Here is an 8,265-nt window from a genome sequence, read left to right on the forward strand (position 1 = left end):
ACAGCGAGAGAAGAGATTAAGATTTCAAATAAAATCAGCTCTTATTTCAAATCACGATCCTTTCCCCTATTTCCAAAAATTAGCGCAGTTATTAGATCAAAAGAAACCGGTAGACTCATCCCGCGAATGCGTATATACTTTCAAACGATTAGAGATCAATCTCACGTTTCCGAATTACAAGAACATTAGAAAAGCCGATCCACGTAGATTCGCCTATCGTAATCTTTTTGGCACCGAATTCAAAATTTTCCTTCCAAATAATTATCCAATACTTCCCAATAAACATTCTTAATCGCACAACTTGATCTCCGATCCCCGGGTAAATTGCTTAAATGCATTGACTCAAAAAACGGAGAAAATCTTAATAGCGTGACGTAACAAGGTCAACTTCATTTTTTTAAATGGAATTATATGAATTTTTTACATAATATGATTCCTCTAATTATTCTGCATAAAAAAGTATTAGATAAAAAAAAATTATTTTACCAGCGATAACAGTCCGGTACAGATGTTCAAAATGGTGACCGTCCACGGCAAGACATTGTCTAAAACGTTTACCCACAGACTGCGTTACACATTGAAATGTGTCCTGATTGATTGCAGCACAAGCTCGTTATATGCATTCCCTCATGTCTTCTTTAGTAGTCGGTGCGTTATGATCATAGACATATAAGATAGACCCAGCATCTATAGTACATGTTGGGGTTTGGCAGAACGGTGCGAGAGGCAAGATATCGGGGCAACCTGTCCTTCTCTGCGCATACATCTTGACATTCTTGACAAAATCAAAATGGCTGACTACGTTAGGATCGTCTGGATTCTTTGTGCATTGTGTTACTTTGCGTCACCCAGTATTCTGATGGGCAAGGAAAAAATATTCTGTTACGCTTAAATGAAGCATATGTTGTACGTATTGTATGCATATATATAAGTAGAGGTTAAAATGTTTTATTTACGTCTGAAAGAATATTTTTTCCTGTTTCAAATTTTTTTTGATATCCACATGCGTTGCACGTCTCCATATTCAATTTTTTTTACAAAAGAAATAGTACTAACAGTTATTAATAATAGGTGCAAAGAATACAGACAATTCTAACGTAGGCAGCCATTTTGATTTTGTTAAGATTGTCAAGATGCGCGCGCAGAGAAGGACAGGTTGCCCCGATATTTTGCCTCTCGCACCGTTCTGCCAAACCCAACATATACTATAGAAAAGTATACGGATGCTGGGTCTATCTTATATGTCTATGGTTATGATACACATCTGCTTTCAATTTTCCCCATAAAAAGAAATCTAGTGGTGTCAAGTCCAACGATCGTGGTGGCCATTTATGATTTCCTGTTCGTCCAATCCAACGATTTCCGAATTTTCTATTTAAAATGGCAGTTACAGCACGTGCGGAATGGGCTGAACAATCATCGTGTTGGTACCATAAGGTCTGCCGGACGTCTAATGAGACATCTTCTAATAAGGTGGGCAGCATTTCCATTAAAAATCTTTTGTATTTATCGATATTCAATGTCCCTTCAATGAAATATGGACCAATAATTTTATTATCAACAATTCCACATTAAACGTTAATTGACCAAGATCTTTCTTTATCAACCTCTCTTAACCACCGTGGATTTTCTACGGACCAATAGTGTGAATTACGTAAATTGACTTGACCATGGTTAGTGAAAAATGCTTCGTCAGTGAAAAGAACTTTTTTGAGGAATGTGTCATTGTTCCGAAGTTTCCGCAATCCCTCTCACAAAACCGTATGCGACTTTTAAAATCCGTTCCGTGTAATTCTTGATGAAGAGAGACGTGAAAAGAATGGAACTTATTACGATGTAGGATCCTTACAATACTGCTTCGACTAATACCGCTTTCGCGTTCAAGATATCTTATACTGAGAGAGAGAGAGAAAGAGAGAGAGAGACATGTGGATTTATGACAACTGCTGCTAAGATATTTATCTCATTCCTTTCATCTGTTGCCCTATTAGCTCTTACTCGCTGCTTCTTATCCACACTGCCGATTTCTTTAAACACTTATTATTTCAGAATAAGCAGAAAGCGATGGACAAGTGCGATCAGGAAATCTGTTTCCGCACATGCGTACAGTTTGCCTCATACAATTATCAAGAGATACGGTGGTGTCTCGCACCAAGTGGGCGCGGAGCGCGAGACACGCGTGTCTTTACGCGAGTCAGCGAGTTGCGGGCATCCGAAATTCTCGGTTTTTTTAATAAAGGCTAGACCGATCGAGTTCTGAATATGAGCTCCATCGACAGTTTGGGTCCGAATTATATAATAAACGTTTATTTTACCTCTACGTGTCCCACGAACAGAGATATCATGATGCGAAATCCGAAATGTCAAAATTTTATGTAAGATACGTCGCCTCAAAAAGTCATCTCCTTTTCATATTTTCGACGGTAGATGGCACTCGGTTATTGCTGTCATTTACCGACTTATTTATCTATAGTTTCATTAGCACTGTATTATGTGTCGACATTTCACTGTATAGTTACTTTAATACTTTAATAAGTTACTTTTAAATTAAAAGTGTATAAAAATATAAAACAGGCCGCTTGATGTGTGAACATAATTACGTACACACGGGGACATAAACGCCTACCCATCTGAACTTGCCAGAGTATCGAAACATATTCAAGATACGTGTTTTCCTCTAAATATTCATGCATAATGACTGACAATTATTTGAAATACAGTAATGTTAAATGATATTATGAAATACTAACAGTTGCCTCAAAGGGATATTCATTAATAAATTCAATAATTTTCTGATCTTGTTCCAATATCGTTTATTTGAATATGTATTATTTTTCTGTTCTGAATTGTGTGTGTGTGTGTATGTGTGTGTGTGCGCGCGCGCGTTTGTGTGTAAAATTTAATTATAATATATATTATAATATACTGTTATAATAGTTTTATAATAAATTGATTATTAAATGTTAATGTTAAAAAAATTATACTTGTGTATAGTGATTCTATATATGTAATAATATCACTTAACATTACTGTATTTCAAATAATTGTCAATCATTATGCATGAATATTTAGAGGGAAACACGTATCTTGAATATGTTCCGATACTCCGGCAAGTTCAGATGGGTAGGCATTTATGTCCCCCCGTGTGTATATATTCATGCTGTTTATAGCCTCGCGAATTTAGTAACGGCATGAATATACCATAAAAATAAATCGTTCAAGCATTTTATTGATTTGGTCGAGATGCCATACCTGATTCAATTATAAGATAATTATGTAAATACATTTTTCTAACAATTTAGATTATATTATCAAATTAGTATTACTATATTAGATAATTTTTCTATGTAGTTTATTAAAAATATTTATTTTCTCTTCTTTGTATTTAATTGTCTTTTATTGAAAATTTTTGTCACTTATTACTACATTTAACAAAAGTTTTTAAAAAATGCCTGTATTTGCCCGTTCTGTTCCTAAAATTTTATGAAAGTATACTTCTAAAACTACGCATAAATGATAAATTCAAGTGCAAATAGGTGCCGGTTTGCAAAATATACTACCGTTTATAAAGGATCCCGCACAAAATCACAGGATTTTGGCCCTCGGTGAAATTGACTGAAACTGTAATATGTTATAGTTCTTGACTCACTGATTAAAACCGTCCATAATCACAACGCGTGAAAATGACTAGATTTTTTGTTATAGCCGTTTAAAGTTTTATTTTATTCATGTCTCAAAATCAAATTTCAGTAATAAATCAAGAGATTTTAAATAACAATGTACTATCCACTCTCACCATCCTTACCCTCACTCCCCCCACCCCACACGCAAAATTTTATATGAAAAAGGTGCATAAAAATCGAAGTAAATCTAGTATAGCACAAGTAGTATACGGGCGCGCGAGTATGGATGTTGCCCTCGGAGTAATACGTAGCACCACCACGAGATGGAGAAGCAATACGTTTCTCGTATTTAAAAAAAGTCCCGAAGTGCTATAACATAGAGATATCCAAATCGAGCTAGATATTGTTCTGAGCTCTTTCAGAGTGTATTTTCTGGTATTGTATTATTATATTGAATGTTATTATTCTAGTTCATTTTATGATATAGCAATATTAACAATAATTTGTTACAATAGTTGTGTGTATATAACTGTGATTTTATTTTTTATGTTTCTTTACGCGCTCGCATATATCTCTTATTGACCTTTCCTTAATTTATTTCACTTATCGGTCTTATTCTTGTGTTTCTTTCTTTATAATATCATAAATTCTATCAAGTATTCTGAATTATTTTCAATTTTGCGAACTCATGGTAACAATTTAAAAGACTATAAAATCCTCTTGGAGTTTATATTAGGTAAGAAAGAATATAATTTTTCTACAAATGCTGAGAAACATTTAACTGAGCCTTTAAGAAAATTTTCATCCCATTTATATAAACGATGGAGTAAATCGAATCGCACATATAATGATTTCATAAATCGGAATGAATCGTGGTTACGAACAACATTTCAATTGCTAGAAGCTTTGATTGCAACTTCAACAGAAATAGATCCTTTTCAGCCTTCAACTTCAGTTAATAGAATATAAGAGCAAAACGCTTTTTCTAAACGAAAGCAATTTTCAAATATATCAGATAGACATAAAAGAAGGCGTACTAAATCATTGAGAGCTGAATACACTGTAGATGAAATAGCATTTGCTCTAAAAGTGAAGATGCAAACTTCAGGTAATGTAGATGGTGCAGCAATTTTATCTTTTCTCATTGAACATCCTGAACAGACATCAAGACTCAGAGCTTTCTGCGAAGGTAAAGAATCTAATTTAAAAATGCATTCAAAAGAAAAAGCTTTAGCATTAATGTTGAATTTGGGATTATCGAAATCAAAATATGAAGAACTACGAAAAATTTCTATTAAACAAGGCATTAATTTGTATCCTTGGTATTATCAAATTCAATTAGCAAAAAAGGAATGTTATCCCCCAAAAGAAGCAATTACAATTTCAGATATTCATGCATCAATAAAGTTACAAGCTCTTCTTGATTTAACTACTTATAGATTACTTAAAATATGTCATATGAAAACACATTCTGAAATGCAAAATTTAAAATTAATATCTAAATGGGGATTTGATGGAGCGAGTTGCCAAAGCCTTTACAAACAAGCATTTATAGATTTGCCCAATGATTGTGACAAACCGCGAGATGATGCAATTTTCACAACGTGCTTAGTCCCTTTGAAATTGATCTGTGGTTCAATTACTTATTTGGGAAAATTTAAAACCCTCTTCCACAAAATATTACCGACCGTCAAGTTCGAATTTGTAAAGGAAAATGATGAAATTATCCGTAGAGAATATCAAAGAATGTCAACTGAAATAGAAGCTTTGATTCCAACACATTATGAGCACCATGTTTCGGTAGAACATGAACTATTATTTACAATAGTGGATGGAAAAGTTTGTTCATCATTGACAGAAACTTCATCCATGAAATGTTTCATATGTGGCGTAACATCTAAGGATATGAATAATTTTGACCTTATATCTACAAAAAATGTTAAAGTAGAGCACTACAAATTTGGATTATCAAGTCTTCATGGATGGATTAGATGCATGGAATTTTTGTTACATGTTTCTTACAACCTCGAAATAAAAAAATGGTCGATCCGCGATTCGCAAGAGAAACTCCGTATAGAAGAACGCAAAAAAAGATTCAAGACGAATTTAGAAAAAAATTAAAATTATTAATTGATGTAATCAAGCAGGGTGTCGGTAGTACAAATGATGGCAATACTGCGAGAAAATTTTTTGAAAAGCCTTCAGTAGTAGCAGAGATTACCGATTTAGATGAACAAATAATACGAAAATTCGCTGTCCTATTACAAGCAATCTCATCAGGTCGAAAAATTAATGCACATAAATTCAATTTTTATGTTAAAAATTTAGCAAAAACTGTTATAGATAAATATGGATGATATTATATGCCAGTTACCGTCCACAAGATTTTGTTCCATGGTGCAGAGATTATAAAACATGCGATTATATCAATAGAACAGCTTTCCGAAGAGGCTATAGAAGCTAGACACAAACAATTTAGAAAATATCGTCTTGAACATACCAGAAAAATTAATAGAAAAGCGACAAACGAAGATTTGTTAAATCATTCATTGATATCATCTGATCCAATTATATCTAGCCTAAGACCGAATTTAAGAACATCAAAAGAGCAAGAAGTGTTTCCAGAGGTAAAAGAGAATTTGTTCAAAGAGAAGAAAATTCAGATGATGAAGACTCTTATATCAATGCAGAAAGTTCTGAGTCTGAAATGTCTAAGTCTGACAATGAATCAGATAAATAAATGAGATCGAAAAAATTGAAAAATATAAAACATAAAAAAATTATTTAAAAAAAAATAAAACCACAAAACATAAAAAATTATAAAACATGAAAAAAAAACAAAAAACCAAATGGAACTAGCTCCTGCTACGTCCTCGTCGTTAGTTCTGGGTAACGCCAAATGCAGGAAATAAAATATTTCGTAATTACGCTTATTAGACGGTCCCCTATTGTTCTTCATGTATATAAATATTTATTGCTTACCCTCTAAATTAGAAAATAAAAATAATGTTATATTCTCAATGTAATTAAAAAGGCATATAACCACGAACGCCTGATATCGATGGCTTAAAAATATTATATTTGATATAGTACAATAAATAAACGTTTCTCGGTCTTGAATCAGACCTTCTTCAATATTTCACTAATTAAATGTGATACGAATATAATACAATATAATTTAGATCTTAAGATTAAGTATTCTAATATTGTTATAAGATAACTATTTGGTTTTTTTACGTCGTATGTTCTATAATAAATTATTAAATAAATGTTCCATAATAAATTATTAGGACCAATTTAATCTTTGACACAATTGCGAAACTATACTATTTAATTATAATGTATTAAATTGAATCCGTTTAATTATTCCTAATATTGTATAAGATAACTATCTGGTTTTTTTACACGTTGTATGTTTATTAATTGAATTACAATTATACAAATTGTCTAATAGAAATTGGAACTCTTGTGTGGACATATATTGAGAAAAATTTTGCTTACCTATTGATTGTGGTTCACGTATCAAGATCTGTTCAGACAATCTTACTCGTATGGAACATTGTATGTTTAAATGGAAAAATAATCACATCTATCAATGAAGCGGAATAAAACATCTGCTAGTAATGTATTAACGGATATCTGTAATATCTTAAAGTATTTATAAATGTAAGACTCTAATTTTAAGATCTAAATTATATTGTATTATATTCGTATCACGTTTAATTAGTGTAATACTGAAGAAGGTCTGATTCAAGACCGAAACGTTTATTTATTGTACTATATCAAATATAATATTTTTAAACCATCGATATCAGGCGTTCGTGATTATATGCCTTTTTAATTACATTGTTTTATATTCGTACCACGTATCTAACCTATATTATTTAATGTTATATTCTGTCGAAATCCTCAATTAAAATACTATATAAATAAAGTAGACATATCAAACAGTAAAAACTGAAAGTGTTCCACCGCTATGTCCGGAAATTTTGCGTTTCACTCCATTGTGCGTCGGGGGGAGGGCTGACGCGAATGAGACCGTGGGACGTGGGAATGACACATGACGGTGTGCATCATGGTCCCATACGAGGGGTACAGTAGCACAGTATAAATAAGAACAGTAGGTACTCTGTGTCGGCACATTTGATCTTTATGTCCTACTTGGCCATGTTGAAAATTGTGCGTGAGCACCAATAAGAGCGAATAATCTTAGAGAATAAGGAAACTGATTGGTGCGCCATGTTGAAAATTGTGCAGAATTGTGCAGAACGGTCGCCACTATTTTTAACTGAGTGTACCTACTGTTCTTACTTATACTGTGACAGTAGTGCCCAATAGAGGACGAGTGGCCCCCGATGGGGCCGTGCGTGGCGCTTGCGCTGTGCGCGGCCCCCTCGGGGCTCGCCCGGAGGGCCGTGGAGTGTCGAGCGGGAGACTTGATGCCTCCTTGTAACGACCCGACGGGATGGCGACAGGAGGAGGTAGCGTCCCCTCCCACCGGTGTTGGAAAGGCACGCGCATCATGGCGCAGTTAGCGACGGGCCCGGCTGGTTGTACTGCTGAGCGAAGAGCCCAGCCGGGGCTGGGGATCCGAATTTCGCCTGAGGCTAGGACGCTCGCAGTGGTTTTAGTGGGTAGGTCC

This window comes from Trachymyrmex cornetzi, unplaced genomic scaffold (genome assembly GCF_001594075.2).
Source record: "Trachymyrmex cornetzi isolate Tcor2-1 unplaced genomic scaffold, Tcor1.1 scaffold419, whole genome shotgun sequence".
Taxonomy (NCBI): Eukaryota; Metazoa; Arthropoda; class Insecta; order Hymenoptera; family Formicidae; genus Trachymyrmex; species Trachymyrmex cornetzi.